This window comes from Aphis gossypii, chromosome 2 (genome assembly GCF_020184175.1).
Source record: "Aphis gossypii isolate Hap1 chromosome 2, ASM2018417v2, whole genome shotgun sequence".
NCBI classification, from domain to species: domain Eukaryota; kingdom Metazoa; phylum Arthropoda; class Insecta; order Hemiptera; family Aphididae; genus Aphis; species Aphis gossypii.
Window position 1 is genome coordinate 58,134,533 of NC_065531.1, and position 19,597 is coordinate 58,154,129.

A 19,597-nucleotide genomic window follows, 5' to 3' on the forward strand; every position below is an offset into this window, starting at 1 on the left:
TATTTCCCACAATTGTAACGTACATGCACGTTCGTTCTCGCGCAGTCGTGAATCTATGCTTATAATTTATAAATATATTCTATTATTAGTTATTACTTATTAGTTAGATACTACAAAATAAACGGTTATTATTAGACCAATAATTTATCGTTGTGACAATAATATCTCATTCCAAGTACACAGTATAAAATTCAGAGTAAATATCATGAAAATAGACATGTTTTTTCATATTTAAACAGCAACAACCGAGCATCGGACCACCGGGCTGCTTTTAAAATCAGACAAGGACAAATTTCCCCCTTATCGCCCCGCCACCGACAACAAATGACGCCATTACTGAGTGTGTTCATTAATAGGAATAATAGTGGACAGTGGTTTGAAGTCGTGTCCACAACATTATGTCGGTCATGTTGAGCTTATGGTTTGGATTAGTTTATCAGTCTTGTAAATAAATAAATTTGCGAGCTTCGTCATTTTCTGTCCAACTAAACGAGTTATTCGTTTCCTGAGAATTACGAGTGGTTCTTTGCAGGGATAACATGTACAGCGTACATTGAACAGCTGTCAGATATAAGTAAGCTTAAACTACAAGTTTGTGTTGTACACGCACACCGCGCACTGGAATAAAAATTAAATACCTATAATAGGTATGTAGGTACACAATTTAAAATATAAGTACCTACTTTATCGAAACCATGGGTCATGGGATAATGGTGTCTTATTAAATTATAATATAGGGATCTATCTATTATGTAGTAGTTAGTAGATTAGTTTTATACGTATCTAATAAGTAATAATACAGTAGGTATATATACAATTATTGTTTTAATATAGGTATACCATATATACCATATTATTATCATACTGGAATACTTTTATATACTATTCAAATGTGTTTTTTTAATAACTAAATATACTTGTAAAGATCGTGTTAAATCTTGAAAAAATAGACCCGTTACTTATTTATTATTTGACAGTTAAATTTTATTTTGAAATAATTATAGGTTGCTTAGTTAAATAATATCAATAACTAATCATCACAACATCGTCAGGATGGCCGAGTGGTCTAAGGCGCTGCGTTCAGGTCGCAGTCCACTCTGTGGGCGTGGGTTCGAATCCCACTTCTGACAACAAAATTTTTGCATTTTTTTTTCACTTGTATAATCATTATTTAATATCTATATTTAAAATATTAAAATATAAAATATTTTAATATATTATAATTTCTATAATATAATTTATTCATAATTAGATTCTCGTAAATTGTGACCTAACCATTGGACCATATACCTAAAATTATTAACAATTTATAATATAATATTTTATAATAGTTCTATTATAAAATAGAAATTGAATATACTTCTACTAACTTCCAGAAGTGACGATCACAACAAAGTAAAAAATGAAACAAAAATATAAACTTATAATATTATTTTGTTTATAATATATTATTACAATATTATTCAAATCATTATTTTTTTGTTTAAATATCCATTTTTTTTTAATGTGTTAGGTATGTTTAAAAAATAATTTTTAATATTACATATATTTTAAAAATTGTATGTTTTTGTAAGAAAAACTTATGAGAAATCTTTAATCCTCAGTTATTAAAATTAAAAAAATAAACATACATTTTTAACTACCTATAAAATAATTTGTAAATCTTCGAGATTTTGGCGGATTGGTAAAAAACTTATTAAACTAACTTTTTTTTTTAAATTTTAGCAATGGCTAATAAAAAACCTTTTGTTTAAGTTTTAGGATTTTTTACTAAAATACAAACATTTTATCATACATTCATAAAATATCAGTTTTACAAATTGAAAAAAAAAAAACTCAAAAAACAGCAAGTTTTTATGAACCAATAGGGAGCCAAAATATTTTGAAAGTTATATCAGTAGGTATATATTATAATAAATTCTAATAAAAATGTTTAGCAAAATTTTGTAATTCAACAGCATACGAGCAGTTATAATATTTCTATAACCAATTTTATTTAACTTTTATATTATAATTGTAATTTATTAGTTATAATTGGTTATTCATCTATTTACTTTAACTAAAACACAGACCTTGTGAGCTATAATTAAACATGATTTCAACAATCAGCATACATAAATTGTATAGCAAGTTGCATTAATAATAGCTTTAAAGGTTTAAAAGCCGTGTGATTAATTTTTGGTGTCTTCGACGGGGAGACACAAATAAAAACAAGGAAGAGAGAATGGAAAGGAGGAGAACAAAATAATAATAAAATAATAAAAAAAGTTGACTTTAATCTAGTTGGGTGAGCAATAATTAATATTGGAGTTGAGAATAACGATAAATTATAATTATTATATAATATATACTCAGATCTTGATTCACATTATCTTATGTTGCGTTTTTCATATAATTGAAAAGAAAAAAATATAATAACTAATAGTGATAATAATAATAATAAAAAAAAAATGAACATTCGCAAACAAGACAAGCACCGCTGTTTTTTTTTATTCTTCTAGATTAGGTTTGTTTTTTTCTCATTTTTTTCCTCGAGCCTTCTGATGAGGTTAACTCACAGCTCGTTACAAAATCCTGCAATGTTTAATAGTCTTGGCAACGGATCAACTATACGACTTAGCCAAAATAACGTTAACGCATTGTAGTATTTTTACCAACCCTCCTATGTTCTTACTATACCCGCATCTGCAAGGTTTTATACCTTCATATACACATACACGCACACATTTACTCGCATATTAGATACATTATTATGAATCTTAACTTTAGATTCTAAAAGAGTGGATGAATGTACCCACAAAGAGTTAACGAGACGACAAACCTTTAGACTGTATGATAGTACATTTAATTAGTTTTTCCATCAACGAAATTTTAGGTAGTAAATAAAATAGAAAAAAGAGAAAATTACACTCTTATAATCTAGTATACTTAGTATACCTATATGTATTGTTGGTATAACGTCTACTTCAAGCCGAGTGATTACCATTCTATAGCTATTTATAGATAGTTCGTTTCATTTAAGACAATTCAAAAATAATAAAAAAAAAACACTAGCAGAATATAATTTATAGGTACTTTTATTTTAACATTAGTATTAAAATGGATATGGAAAATTGTTGACTCTTTTTAGTAATTAGTTGTGACAGATTTGAAATGTGTCCGAAATTAATTACAATAAATGGTAATAAATTATTCACTAGCTGGATATAAACACAATAGACGCATAAACTCTACAGTTTTTAAATACATTTTTACTTTATATTCAGCCACCGACATAAATATTTAATTTTATCAGATACTTAAACGATGTCAATTTATTATACTGAATATAGTGGATGTAAACATTTATAAATGTCCAAATTCATTGATTATAGGTAGTATTAACAATAGTAATAATTTATAAATCTTTAAACAGTTTAAACAGTTAAAAATATTATATTATAAATGTATTCAGAAAAAATATGGTAAATCATAAATTTCAAACTTTTTATAAACTACTTGATTTTAACAATGGTTTTAGTAAAATAAAATAAATAGCAAAAATAAATTTAAAAACAATTACTGATTTTAGATACATTTTTCTAACATGAATCTTAAACTTTAATATTATATATCACAAGTGATTTATTTCATGCCATAATTCAAAAATATTTTGTTTCATCTTACTTTTTCCAAAGTGTTTTGAATTATTTACATATTTTCCGACTTTTTGTAAGAGAGCAGAATACAGAGTAGGCTTCTTGAATAAGACAAAAAGATCGGTTGTTATTGGTTAAAATTTGAAAATTACCACTTTTCAACTGATCCCAAAAGAATAATTTGCAAAAATAATGTTTTAGAAATCAAATTTAAATTATAATGTATTTATTATTTCATAGGTCATATAATTAACAACATTAATACATTGTATTACATACTTTAGAATTTTTAAGGCTTTAGAAAGGCTTAAATTGCATATCAATCTTAAAATGCACTACATAGTAGATTGGGAAAAGTTTATAATAGTATTATTTTATGTGAAAAAATGATTCAAAATTTCTACAATTCTAGATATAGTTGGTACATTAAGATGTCAAAAGTAGAAATTTATACCTAATCATAGACTGTCTTTAGTTTTTATTTTTTACAATTTACGTTGAAAGAATATTTTTATATGTCTATAAGCATGGAAAACGAAATTAAGGTTTCTCATACAACAATTAAAAATGTTTGAAGTTCAAAATAAGTAAATGAAATTCATCAAAATCACTTAAATTTATTAATTAATTTATTGTTGAAAATGCATTAAATGTTTTGTTATTTTAATAACTAATGTTTCAAAATTAAATACAAGATTATGCACAATTTACGAGTAAGTGTTACGGGCACTAATAAGGCACTAAATTGCGTAATTTCCACATTTATTTGGACATTTGAATTTAAAATTTAAATGAATTCTATTGGAGTTTAAATACAAAATAACAATTTTAGTTATATTGATGCAATTCAAATATGCTAATGGTAAAGATTTGAAAATTTTCAACATAACTTATAAATATTATCATTTCTATAAAATACGAATTTTCAGAAATATATTATAAACTAATAAATTGTATTTTTTTAAATTATATCTTCCACGAACCTATCTATCTATTTACACTACTACACAGAATATCACTATTGAATTATAACATTTATTTATTATGATATTATATTATAATAATAAAATATAATATATATATTCGATATGTTATTATGTGTTTGGCCAAAATAAGTTTAATCTACTGTACCTATAATTACTAATATAAAATTTAATAACTAATAGCAATATCATTGGTAAATGTAATTAGGTATTTATATTAAATGATAGGTATATAAGTAAATAATAACACATTGTTATAAAAATAGAGGATCCACAAATACACACTGTATGTGACAAAAATAACTTTTACTTATTTTGTGCAATGATCATTGATTATTATTGAACTGAAGTTTATTTCATCCATCATTATAATAACCTACTAGATGATACGCTTTAAATCTACTGTACAGCAGAACGCCTTCCTTTTTATTTCATTTTTCAATTATTATTATTTTAAATTTGCAAACTCGATTCTTAAAGTGTACAGTTTTTACATCTAATATTGTCGTTGTCCAATAAAAACAATTGTTATAACATGTATTCGAATTGTTTGTGTGTACTTAAATTCATGTACTTCTTTTAGTTTAATCAAGCTGTTTAAGTATAATAATGTGAACGGTTGAAGGGAAAATAAAATATTTACACGTCAAATAACGTACCCCATATGGAGGTATACGCAGTACAAAAAAGGTCTAAATAAACATACACCACACGTTTCCACTGAACTACTGAAGTATGTAATAATTCCAATCCTTGTGACAGAGAAAAGATTTAAAAATTTAAAAAAAGTATTATCTGTGTTTCATATTTTTTATAATACATTAAATTTTACATTTTGGAATAATATGTGTATTGTGTATCTTTATTTGTATTCAACATATGTATAATTTGGTTTTAGTGTATTCCAATTTATAAAGTATAAGCAAGGAATCATTTGTTTTTTTTCTTCTGACTTTATTACGTTAATAATTTAGTATCCACATAAATTATAAATGCAATTTATCCATAAATCCTTAAGGTTTTTTTTTCATATTCATAACTTAGACGATCTTAATATTCTACTAGCCATTTATTTTTATAAAAATCTACATTTAAAATTGTAAAAACCTAACTTATGCAATTTTTAAAAAGTTATAGTTGTTATGTTTGTCGCAGATAATTTAAAAAGGGGGAGAACAATCAGACTTCTCTAATTGAAATAATTTTATTATTAGTATTCGATTGTTGTATTTTATTATCACGCGTTACGTTCACACAAATAATGAGTATCTCGATAATGATTATATAATGTGTCTGCTCAAAAAATTATTTTAGTGTGCGTATGGGACAAGACATTAAACTATTAAAGCGAAAGAATCGTAAATAGATATGAATTTTAGGACGCACACCTAGAGGTTGGAAGGTGTATTCACTGGATTTACACCATTTATGTTGATAAGTCTTGTCTCACGCTTGTCCTATACTTCTGTAAGTGATAAGTCTTTCAACTATAGATCAGCGTTATTGTATATCATAATATATTATATAAACACAAAATCCTACTTTGAATTGTTTGACATGTTGATAAAAAAATGTATGAAAACTTCGTTAAAAGTAAAAATAATTAATTTGTTAAATGATTTTTTTTACATACATTTTTTCACATGAATCTCATACATAATTTATTTTTATTTTTTATATTTATGTTAGATTTTGAGTTAAGTAAGGAATATTTTACAATGATGAAATTATATGTTATTATGTACATTTTTGGTGTAGTTTAAAAAAAAAAAAAAGTATTCTAAAAGTTTCAAACAGCCATACTCAATGTTATATATAAATATTTAATAATTATTAGTATACAAGACTACAAGAGGTATTAGACTACATAGTTAATAATAACCATTTTTTTCTAATAATGACTAAAATTTAAAATTTAATTTACATTATAAAATAATTATAAATAAATATTATTTATAAGCAACAATAACTTCACAAAATTGAATACTTAAACTAATACCCATTTTCTAATTGAATTATATTATGCATAGCAACTTATATTAGAATAAGAAATATACAATTTTTAATTAAGGCGTTAAGATATTATGTTAATTAATTTTGATCGAAAAGAGGAAGTATGAAACTATAAATAATACACATTGTGAATAAAATTGAAAATAAGTATAAAAACAAGTTTTTATAGAATGCAAATTTCAAATTTGGAGTAATCATATTTTAATCATTTTAGAGTTACAATAATTGAATAATACAAAACATGTTACAAATTGTATTAAAACGTAGTGACAGGATTCTTTTCTTCATAAATATATACTTGAAGTCTGTAGCTAACAGGTCTTCTGATTGTACTAAATTATAACAAAATTTATTTAACCGTGAAAAATAAATTAAAATACGCAAACGGCGTGTTTTGTGTAGGGGGTAGGGGTACCGAGATGGGGTGTAATTAAATTTGTCTGTAAAGTAATCTGAGAAATGTTACCTAATGTCAGGGATGTCGTATTACGTTTAAACTGGGACTTAATAGGAAAGTCGTCAATGAATAAAGTTTAAAAAAAAAAACCATCAACTCGTGTGACACACGACTGAGTAGATTAATTATTAATTAATTGTATTGAGACTTTCACTAAAACAATATCCACATACTGCGTAAATATTTGTATACATGTAATATGTAAAGCGTAATAAATGTGTGGTTTATATATATTATAGGGGCAATAACGAGTTGGAATTTTTGGCTATGTCGGCATTGCCAGAGATAAATCAATTTCGGCGGAGAGGGCTTCGCGCAACCGGCGATATACCCTGATAGGGGTCTCATAAATTGTCCGGAAGGGTCGTTTTTGGTGTCAACTTCATGTTCAATTGCACACCCCCCTTATACGTCGCGCGTACAACGTGCACTGATTTTTCGGGTTTCATGCGTACTATATTAAATTAATGTCGATTGAACGAATGTCAAACGTCGGCACTGACCGTCGCGATTGTATATAATATTATAGCATATATCAGCAAGAATTATTAAACCATAAAAGACCACTAACAGTATTGCATAAAATATTTTAAGGTTAAGTTATGGAATATTAGTTAGTAGTATCATATCAATACCAAAGAATGACAAAAATAATACAGTGACTGACTATTAAATATTCGTTTCATTTTAGTTACCTTAACGTATGTTATTGGTTTCAAGTGTGTTTTGAAATTAAATATTAAATCAAGAATCAATCAATATATTAAATTTATAATTTTATTCTGATTTGAATTTAATAAAAACAACGCTAGAATGTATACATCTATACATATTAAACGGTTATCTATTTGAAATATTTGCATTAATATTAAAATTTCGACCGTGAAATATGTGCCATTTTTAAGACCTTGTTTTACCCAAATTAATGTTTAATGAAAAAAAAAAATATTGAAAAAATCAAAAACGAAGAAGCTTTTGCTTCAAGTAATTTTTGTATAATATTTAATACAAATAACTCAAGTTTTGTAAATAAATCTAATTAAAACTTAAATATTTATATTCACATAATAATCATGTAAGTATTAAGTAGCTATAATTGCATAATTATTAAATTTACGAAGTTTTAATTTTTTAAATGTTGACTTATTTGTTTGTAACTACAGTTTATGCCTTTAAGATTCTATGTTTTGATTTCAATTGATATATGTCCTTGTTAAGACAAGATATTAAAATAAATATACATTTTTTATTTAGATAGAATTATTAATGTTTAAATAAAACAATTAAATATAACCATAAAATATAATATTATTTTAAAATATTTTATTTTTTGTTAACGCATACTGCATAGAAATATTCATAAAATATTTTTGATGGTTTTTCAATAATAATAAACAAAATAATAATATATTACTATGTGTGATGTATCTATAAATTAAAAAAATTACATCGTTTATAATTTTGTTTTATTTAATACTCATTCATTCATTTAACTGAATGTAATTTAATTTTATACAAATACACCATAATATTATTGAAGTATTTAAAAAATATATATATAAATATAAAATGAATAACATTCATCAGTTAAAGTTTCATTGAAATCTGAGAAAATTCTTTTAAAAATTATGGTAATTATTTGATATTTAATGTGGGCAGTGGTTGTCAGTCATTTTTTCTTTAGGTTTATAAAATATTGATGCATCATCAATTGTTTTGCAATGTATAATTGTCAATGTGGCACCTTTTTAGATTCTGAGATTCTGAACGAAGTGATGAATGTATTGATTTTACAATGATGTATGTTTTTTTTTTTTTTTTTTTTTTTTTTTTTTTTTTTGTGTCTGTGTACAGCATAACTAGTCGAAATAATGCTCCAATTTCAAACTATGGGGGTGGTTTCCGATGTAAAAGTGAATATCCTTGGTGCATTATAGAGGTAAAAAGTTAATATTTTCCAATAGTTTTCAAAAAAATCGAGAAAAACAAAAAAAAAATGACTGAAAAACGGCAATTTTTACGCAAAACCAGTTTTCGACCAAATCGATTTTTTTTTATGGTTGTAATTCAAAAACTAATCACTGAAAATACTTGAAATTTTCACCAAATGTTAATGTCAGTAGTATCCGTATATAGTTAAATTTTCAAAAAAGTTTGACTTTTTTTGAGTTATTTATAGACCACTGAAATTTTCGATTTTTTTGAGAAATTTTTTTTAAAGTGTCGATAAAAAATTTTTGGATGACCAAAAAGTTTTGAAAATTTAATACAAGGTTCCTTATGAGTTGTTTTTAATGTAGCTAAAAAAAATTAAAAATCGTTAGTCACAACTTTTTTTTATAAGCGTTTTTAGTTCAAATTTTTACGAAATCTGTCGAAAACGCGAAAATTTGCAAGTAATTTTGAAGTTGAAAAATCATAAAATTTTTTTCTTTTATAACTAAGTTTTGAAAATTTGGTACAAGGTTCTCCATACATTTTTCTTCAAATATATGTAAAAAAAACTCTACCGGATTCAGACAAAAAAATTTTATGAGTGTTTGAAATTTAAATTTTTACAAAAACCGCGTTAAATAACAGTTTAGCCTCAAACGATTTTTGATATTTGTTATTATTCAAAAAGTATAAGTCGTAGATACTTAAAAATTTTACCAGTTATTAAGATTTGCGTTTTCTTTACGTGATTTAAATTTCAAAATATTTTGACTTTTTTTGAGCTATTTATAGACAACTGAAATTTTCAATTTTTCTGAAAAAATATTTTTGAAGTGTCGATAAAATTTTTTTGGCCCTATCAAAATACTTGAAAATTTAATACAAAGTTCCTCATATGTTATTCTTATAGTGATTAAAAAATTATAAGAATACATAGGCACCATTTTTTTTTATTAGCATTTGAAGTTCAAATTTTGACGAAAATTCGTCAAAATTATGAATATTTGCGAAATATTTGAAGTTGAAAAATCATAAAATTTTTTGTGTTTATAACTAAGGATTAAAAATACAACACTAAGTTTTCCATAAGTTTACCTTCAAGTATCTATAGAGAAAACTCGAAGCATCATTATAGGAAAAATTTTAAGTGCGTTTGAATTTTAAATTTTAACGAAATAGCGTAACGATAACGATTTATCCTCAAACGATTTTAAATATTTGTTATTATTCAAAAAGTATAAGTCGTAGATACTTGAAAATTTTACCAGTTATTAAGATTCGCGTTTTCTTTACGTGATTTAATTTTCAAAATATTTTTTAATATAAGCTGGCTTTTTTAAACCACCTTTTTCACCAACCACTAGAAATTATATCCTAGGCTGACAAATCATCTTCGTTCAGAATCGTTTTTCGTATACAATGATAACTATCATTGGATTCAAATTTAACACTCCTATAATATATAATAATGATCCATACGGCACCTAATGTACAGCAGAGCGGTACTCACTTGCCCACTTATTTATGTTTTTTTAGATTTAGTTCATAGTTTATCTTTAGATTAACTTATTCTGTAGTATAGAAAATTAATTACTAGGTATTTGTATATTGCAATCAGGTAACATTATTTTAATTTTATTTATTTATTTCTTCATATTTCTTGGGCATTACCAAAAAAGGTTCAATAATTTAAAAAAAAACCTGATTTTTCTTGTTGGAAAGATAAATTATAGGTATTAGTTATTAGTTATTTCGGAAGTACAATTTGAATAGTAGAACTTTTTTTCTGTTTTTCTAAGAGCGAGCTGTGATACATAATGTATAACTATATAAGTTTGACTATAAATACCTATTAGCTATTATATTATTATACTATTACGTTGTATGATACAAATACTTTTCAATAAGGTAGAAATAATATCTTATAACAAGCTAAGATATTTTATCTGGTATATTTAAAAGGTCTAAGTCGACATAAGCCAAAATATATCAATATTTATAGGGGAAAAAATATTGTTTGTTAATGGATTAAGTTATATTAGCAACTTATGCTTTTTTTCCCATACGAAAAGTACAACCAATAGTGGTATTAAATATTTTAATTTTCAGTAGGTATACAATTTTTAGAATGCACATACAACAGTTGTGTCATTTACACCAAAAAATTAAGCAATAAAAATTATTTAAGACCAAATTATATATTATGTATAAAAGAAATGTTAAAGATGACTTAATTCGTTAAATAATTAGCAAAAGTTATACTTTGAACTTATATATATTTTCTTAAATGGAACTTGAACATATAAATTATGACTATATAAATGAATAATGTATATAGTATTGATTAAAGTTTTTTTTGTTTTAATCTCATAATATTTTCATATTTAAGGTGGTACAAAGTTCACTATTAATATTTAAGTATTTCAAATAAAATACAATTATGCTTCAGTATTAATAGACTCATAAATACAAGTAAGCAGGTATGAAATTATGATAATGGTTTTAACATTTTAATTGGCGAAATTGAGTATATATTGTTTAATCACTAATGCATTTAAACTATATGGAAGGGATTATTACTTAACGATAGTTACTGTATGTATTATAATTTATGATCAGACAATATTTGTCGACGAACAAAATAATATTTACAATCATATAGCTATATCAATGTTAAACCCAAAGTGTTTTACGGATCTTCGGCTATGAGAAATTAAAATTGATAAAACAATAATCATTTCGAATTTTATAACCTAGTTATTTTTAAAATAAGCATGTTTTGTAATGGTAATGGCTATTGTTTTCAAAGAATCTAAAATGTATCAGTTTAGAGAATGTCATTATGTTGCTTCCGTATGACTTACGCGTAAACTTCCAATATTTAGATTCAGTAGTTCCAATGTTGTATTGTAACCTCAAAATATATTAGAATGAAACTTAAAGTTTTAAAACATTATCTGTGTTCTTTCTTCATCTTTTTTTAATAGTTTAAATTTTAAGAAAAATTATGAGTACTAATATAAAATATTAAAATTGTATAGTGATTATATCACGCTAAAAATTAAAATATTGTGAAATTCAAAAAGAGTATTTACATAGAAAATGTTTGATAATAGTTTAATTCACTTTATTATTTAAGGCATCAATATGAAATTGGAACTGCTAATCTTGAAAATTATTTATCACCATTTAAATTATTTAATTTACTTTGAAATATTTATTAGAATACTTGAATGATAATAACATTTGATACTAAACGAGTCAAATTTAAATGTCTTCAAAATGAGTATATTAATTTAACGTAATAATGAAAAAAAATCGGACAGGATATTAGTTTAGCTTGCCCAGTTTCACCTCGGTGCACGATAGTAGAAAGCTTTGATAACCTTTGATAACAAATGAAAAAAAAAAATAATAAATTTACTCCAAAAAGTGCTTACAGAAAAAGATAACAAAAATAAATAAAATAAAACATTATAAAACCAAAAAATTATTTGTTTTACTCAGAATCTGAAGTGTAAAGATTTTTTTCCAGAGTAAAAAGTGTAGGTACCATGATTAATGATTGTACAATAACATAATAATATATATTATATAATGTTATTTTGGTTTTGTAATATGAACAATGATATATTATAACGTTATTTAATTCTAATTTTCGTTTGACGTTATTTTTATATTTATGTCTTTTTATAAGCAACACTTCATCATTTTTACTTTTAAATTTATGCATATCATAATTTTCCATTGATTAGAAACCAAGAATCACTCTTTTTTCTATATTATTAAAAAATATAGTCTAGACCGTAATGTAAGCGCTTAATATTTATTATTTATAAGTTATTATATTATAGAAAGTTTAATGAAACATGGTTCAATAGTAAGTGAGTCTAATAACTAATTTAATTTAAAATTTATTAACATTGTTTTGACCTGATATTTATAATTTATAAAATACTTGGATTATGAATTTATATATTTCTACTTTAACCTTAGGAAAATATATTGAATACTATCGTTAATATCGGTATCTATACGTGTATTATACGAGTAAGTATTAAAAATTCGATTATACAATTTGTTATTAGTATCGCTGTATGCTAGTTTATAAACAAAAAAATGATATATAAAATACGAATATGTAATAGAATGCTAGGCAAAAATTAACCCACTACATATTCGTTTGATTAATTACTAACGGTTAATGAACACGATTTTAGTCATTAGACCTTTGTACTAAAAAAAAATTGAGAAAGCCGTTACGTGGCTGATTTGTTTCTATCCTCGGTGCGTGTTTATAAAGAACCAACGATGTTACAAAGACGGACTAATAATCGTAATAATTTATACTATAATATTAGATCTATTTTTTACACGCCCAGTGTTTTGTGTCACACGAAATACGGCATTATATAGTTAAATATAATAAAATACATTGCAATCATGCAATTTTTACCAGACAATTCTGCGTTTGAGCTTACCACGTTGTTTCAGACAATGAACTTTTGACGAATTGCAGTGCACGAGATTACTGATAAAGTGATAAATGATAATATTATTTATATATTTATTATGTATTTATATGTTTTATCCATTTATGGACAATTCACCCATACAATGACCGATTTTTAACTTCAAAATCTTATAAAAAATTTTGATATAGTAATATAGTTATAAACTATAAATATAGTTTATTTTATACTAACTATAATAATATACTTGTATACGCAGCGGACGTATTGACTTAAAATTATTGTAAACATGTTCGTAGATAATATTAAATAGGTAATCAATTTATTGATTATATTGTATATTATACATTATTATTATGCAGGATACTAAAAAAATATTGATTTGAGAGTTTTATTTTATATTCACTACACACTGTGCTATTTGAATATTAGGTATATTTGGTTTGCTCTACCATCTAATTGTGTGCTTCACTCAAATTTAATAGAAGCATTTTACGAGAAGTTAGGTGAAAGTAAATATTGAAAAATTAACTTTAGTTAAAGTTAAGGGAAATTTAGATAGGTGCGATTCAGTTTAAATATGCTGAGGTTCATGTGAAAATTTGTCTGGATTTTAAATAATTTAAAAACATATTTTTTTATGTTATATATATTATAATGTTAACTTTTTTATGATTGTTAATAAGCGTTAAAATAAAATGTCGTGAGTGCAAATTTCCGCGTTTCTTATTATATTTGAAAAGGTTTGAAAATCGGTACTAACATTATATCGTAGGTAATAATATAATAAACATCACTATACTTTTATATTCAGTCCAGGTAGATAGTGTATTGTGTGTGTACAATTATTTCAATTTTATAATAGGGAACTATACTGGCCAGTCTACGCTCCACTGCCATCATTGTTAAACTGTGGATACTTATCTGTAATTTTACCTTTCTTTCTGCGTTGCTGCAAGTTATTTGATTTATTATTATCTCACTGCCATAACCAGAAATAGCTATAATTTATAATCATTATTTTTTATCTGTTGAATCAAAAAGATCTATATATATATATATATATATTATATTATATTGTATTTTATATTTTTCTTAATTATGCAAAATCTTCTTTCCAATTCCTGAATACCATTGTATTCCAAAGTTTTTATTCACACACACACACACACACACACACACACACACACACACACACACACATCAATTGCACAACTATACACTCCATCTCATCTGTCATCACTAGAACTCTTTTGTCGGAAATCATATTCACTTCTACTGAGTTATTATACATATATTATACGTTTACAAAACGAACACACTAAGATAATATACAAAGGCCTAGTACAGTACGAGTCAGTGGTAATGCATTCTAGGTATTAATATTAGTTAACAAAGTGCACGGAATACAGCTATTTGTTAGCAGCTAGTGCATTGCGTTAATTCAGATACCACAAACATTGAATCCACGTTAGACAATAAAAATAAATAAATTGCTTCTGTCACAAAAATAGTTTATTTATTGATACAACTATGCATCTTGACATCTCGCACATATTCATACATTAGTTACCTAGTACATCTGAATAACGTTGATAGTCTGTTTTAATATACAATCATTGAAGTTAGACTTTTATGAAATCCGTTTATTCATATGCATTCTATTATTATAAAATATAATAATAAGTATAATTTTACTTTACTATAATAAATTAAGTTATGGTAATCCACGATGAAATGCGAGTACTTCAAATTTAAACGTTGTTCCAAAAGTCATCATCTATCACGTTAAGTGCATTTTTAGCAAGGTTTAACGCATGGTTATACAAAATTTATCTACAAGTCACAACATAATAATATAATGTAACTATTTAAAAACAATATGTTCTAATAACACAATAATAGCAGTCTGTATGTTTAGAAGTGTATAAATAATTACACGTCTACCTATATACTAAGGACCGTATGAATAATAAAAGTGACATGATGATGTATTGACGTGGGTACCTACGTCTATGCTTTATCGAGAACCAAACAGCACGACGGATGCGGTGAAAAATTCCGGATATACCCGCGTTTTCCTCAGACCAAATAGCCGTCGACCGACAACGTAAATCATCGCGGTTATGCACATGTACAATGTGAACTGTGGTCACTTAATTTATCGGCCGAGGAGCTTGAGTCTATAAGGTTTACGTGGTTTAAAATCGTAATATATTTCGTACATAATATTTATAGAAGTGAAAATGCACAAGTTGCAAATAATACACTACTTGTTTTATATATCGTCCGAATAGTTTATTAAAAGAAGGGTTCACACCTAGGTGTGTCGTCTAGCATGTCACGTGCTTTTTATCGTTACGTGATCGGCTGTTTTAGTAACGAAATCATTCCTCCTAATATAGTGGCCTACTGGAAAATGTATTAAGTGGTTCAAAGCTCTCAACGTTCAGACACAACACGACAGACAAAGTAGCTTTAAGCCCCGCTAAATTCTACATAATACGATGTACTGTGAAGTGGGTTTTACGATATTATTATTTGGTCCCAACAATTTATGGGCGTCTGTTCGATACTTGATCAAACCGTTTTGTCTGCGAGTTTGTAAATTAGTGTCGTATAATACGACGATACACGATGAAAAGAGTGTTGTATGCGCATATTTGCAATATTTCCATCCGTTTTCATAGTACACCAAGTAAGATATTCATCAGTCACCTATGAACCTATTGTACGAATTCAATTTATATTATTTACAGGCTATACCTTTTTTTTTTAAAAAAAAATTGATCGTTATTATAAAATCTACATTCCGATCACCAGAGTTGATTAAGCGTTCGAGGGGGTTTGAAACAAATATATTATGCGGTATGGAACTGGTACTATATACGAGTGTAACAAAAGAACGAGTGTTACTCGTAGCGGCCTGCTGTAAGTTAAGTGTACTCTACAGTGACGTCATCTCAGTTTTCAATAGAGAGAGAGAAAAGTTTTGACCGGCCAGAATAGTTGAATTGAAAAGAATACGATAAGCATCATAATAATATTATAAAAAATTCTAATGGCTATCGGCCCGAGGCTATAAAAATTAATATTATAACTTATTACACATACATAAATATAATATAGTAGTAACATCTATTAGCTTTTTAATATTTTATCGAGATTATGTTTGATTAAAAAATGATTTTCCAATCATGAAAGTTGTAATATTATAATAAATTAGGCTTATTTATCCTGATACCAATGATACACAAATTATATTAATATTAATTTATATAGTAATGATCATAATAATTCAATAAAATTGAATTATCTATAAATTACATATATGTATTTACCTATTCGTATTAACAGTTTGATACAATTACATATAATTAATTTATGTACGTATATTTTATAGTATTTTACAAACTACACAAGTATTGTTTAATATTACATGGCGTACACATACAAATATATTTAACTATGCCTACAAGGCTTTTTGAAAATACACTTTGACTGATTTAAAAGAAGAGAATTGCTGACAAATAACAACACAGCAAATAACGATTAACAAACGTTCAAAAACGTTTAATATTTTTTCAACAATTCGTAAAAAAAAAAAATTTAAAATAGATAATAATGCCTTAGTTTAAAATAAGCACGAATCTTATACAATGTTATAGAAGTGGTCTAAATACATAAAAAAAAAATGTTTTTATACAATTTACAAGACCATAACTAAATATAACAAACTCATCAAACAGGTATAGTACGTTGGATAATAATTTAAGTAATACTACCTATTCAATGAAAATATACTATTATGTCCGTGAACAAAAAAATTTCCAAATACGAAATGTTTTAAGAAAGAAGACTGTTACCATTTTTTTAGCTGAAGAATACAAAAGGAAAATAATATAATAATTTTATTATATCAGAATATAATATTTTTGGATTCTAGTATTTTCTCAAAAAAGATTATTGTTGAATACAATTTTTCCAATATCTTCACTGATAAGTAACAGAAATATTGACTATTGTGTATTACCATTTGCCATCTACCACAATATCGTGAACTTACTGTTATAGTTACATTTAGTACGTGTGGATAATGCTCGCTATAATACGATATCCACGGAAGCAGTTAGTTAGCTTACCTATTAGAGATACCCGATATTATTGGATACATAGTAGTTTTACGAGGTCATGTAGAAGTACCTATCTTCCAGTATATAGCAATAGCATTGTAAATTGCAATCATATATCCGTGAAATCGAATACTGAAAGTCTTAAAAGAAACAAAAAATAATTTTACTAACAAGTTTAAAACGTCCGTAACAGAACTTTTTAAAAGCTTACGCAAAAAAAAAATATATATATAACGTTTATATGATATTGTCGATTGACGACGTTTTCTTTATACTGAGTCATAAAGATAGAGCAATATAGGTAGGTAGGTATCGACTATATTAATTGCACGCAATCTTGTTTAATATTCTATCACTTTATTTACTTATACTTGGAGTCAGCGTTTCTACGTCTAATGACAATCCTATTATATCGATATGTTGCAAAGAGAGATGTTTAATTCCAAATGAGCTCATAAAGCTTTTTTTATCTTCATAAGAAATGTATTTGTTTTTTTTTTATTTAATGATCACTATTAGACAGATACTGCAAAGAAAATTAAATAATAAATAATACTAAATCATATACAAACAAATAATTATATTTTGATTTCAAATTAAAATATCTACGAGGAAATTTATGCAAAATTGTCAAACCTTAGTTATAAAAATTAAACATTTTATACATTTTTAATTACAAAACAATTTGTATCTTCATATTAGCATATTTCTTCAAAATTTTAACTTATAAAATTGGTCTTTACTTATTTAAAAAAAAAATCAAATGATTATGAGCCATCTAGTTTTTTGGCAAGAGACATTTTTTTCAATTGAGAAATATTAAAAAAAAAGAAATTAAAAATTTCAAAAAATCGACGGTCTACAAATATTTAAAAAGATTCAAAATATTTTTATGAATAATATAATGTATAGAAAATGATATTATATTGTTTAGTGAAAATGTAAATAATCTAATCTTATTTGTTTTTTAATCATATTAATAAGAATGATCGATTTTATTGACTATTGATTTCGCTTTCAAATTTTCCCGTTTTTTCATAATTTAAAATTTTATTTTTATTTTTCGCAACCAGAATAGTACTTTTTTACTTTGGATTTCCTAAAATACACACTATCACTTTTCTACTAGAACAGATACTGAAATTGAAAAATCTAAACATATTTATTGCTCTAAAAAGTGACAATAGACATAAATAAATAAAAATACACTGCATTGTTAAATCAATACTACATTCATTGTTTTGCTCAAAATCAAAAATCCCTTATTATCACAACAAATATATAGCATCAAAATATTGATAGAAAACCCGTTGGGAATTTTATCTTGGTAGTCTTAAATCTATGTAAAATAGGGTTGAGGTTAGTAGGTTGGCTTTTATTCTTTTACATTTTAACACTGAGGTCAACGAATACTCGCAATTGACTGCAATTGGACTGATACTGAGTGATTTATCTCTATAGTAAGTAGTAGGTGAATAAACTATTATTTTATTGATTATTCATTAGGTTATCAAACTGTTACTTTTGTACAAAAATCTCGGATCTAAAAAACATTGGTAAATAAACTTCTTAAATTTCAATTTATGTATTCAAGTTCTCGTAAACACATCTGTGTTATTTTTGAATTTTTTTACTACCCTGAAAATTGTTTTTGGAATTAACCCATAAAAAAATCATTGTTTATTCAATGCCTACCTAGTTTTATTCAGAATCAAAATAAATATATAATTTAATGGCTACTCACTTTTTTTTTATTCGTAAAACACATTTCACCAAATAACTAGAAAATGCATAGTTCAAATTTTTGTACATTTTAATTTTATCTGTTTGCGGGTTTTTTGTATTAAAACACTAATTTATTGTTTTTAATATCAGTGGTAGTATATTTTTCCATAGAGATATAGAGTAAAAAATTGTTAAAACATTATGAATTCAGAATGTAATTTTACCGGCACCTCCGACATTT

General features: G+C 25.3%; 1 non-coding gene across 1 annotated transcript; it reads left to right on the forward strand.

Moving 5' to 3' along the window:
• The first annotated feature begins 1,047 nt into the window (after positions 1-1,047).
• Trnal-cag (transfer RNA leucine (anticodon CAG)) lies at positions 1,048-1,130 on the forward strand. The gene has a single exon. It is a non-coding gene; the product is annotated as a tRNA-Leu (tRNA).
• Positions 1,131-19,597: the final 18,467 nt, after the last annotated feature.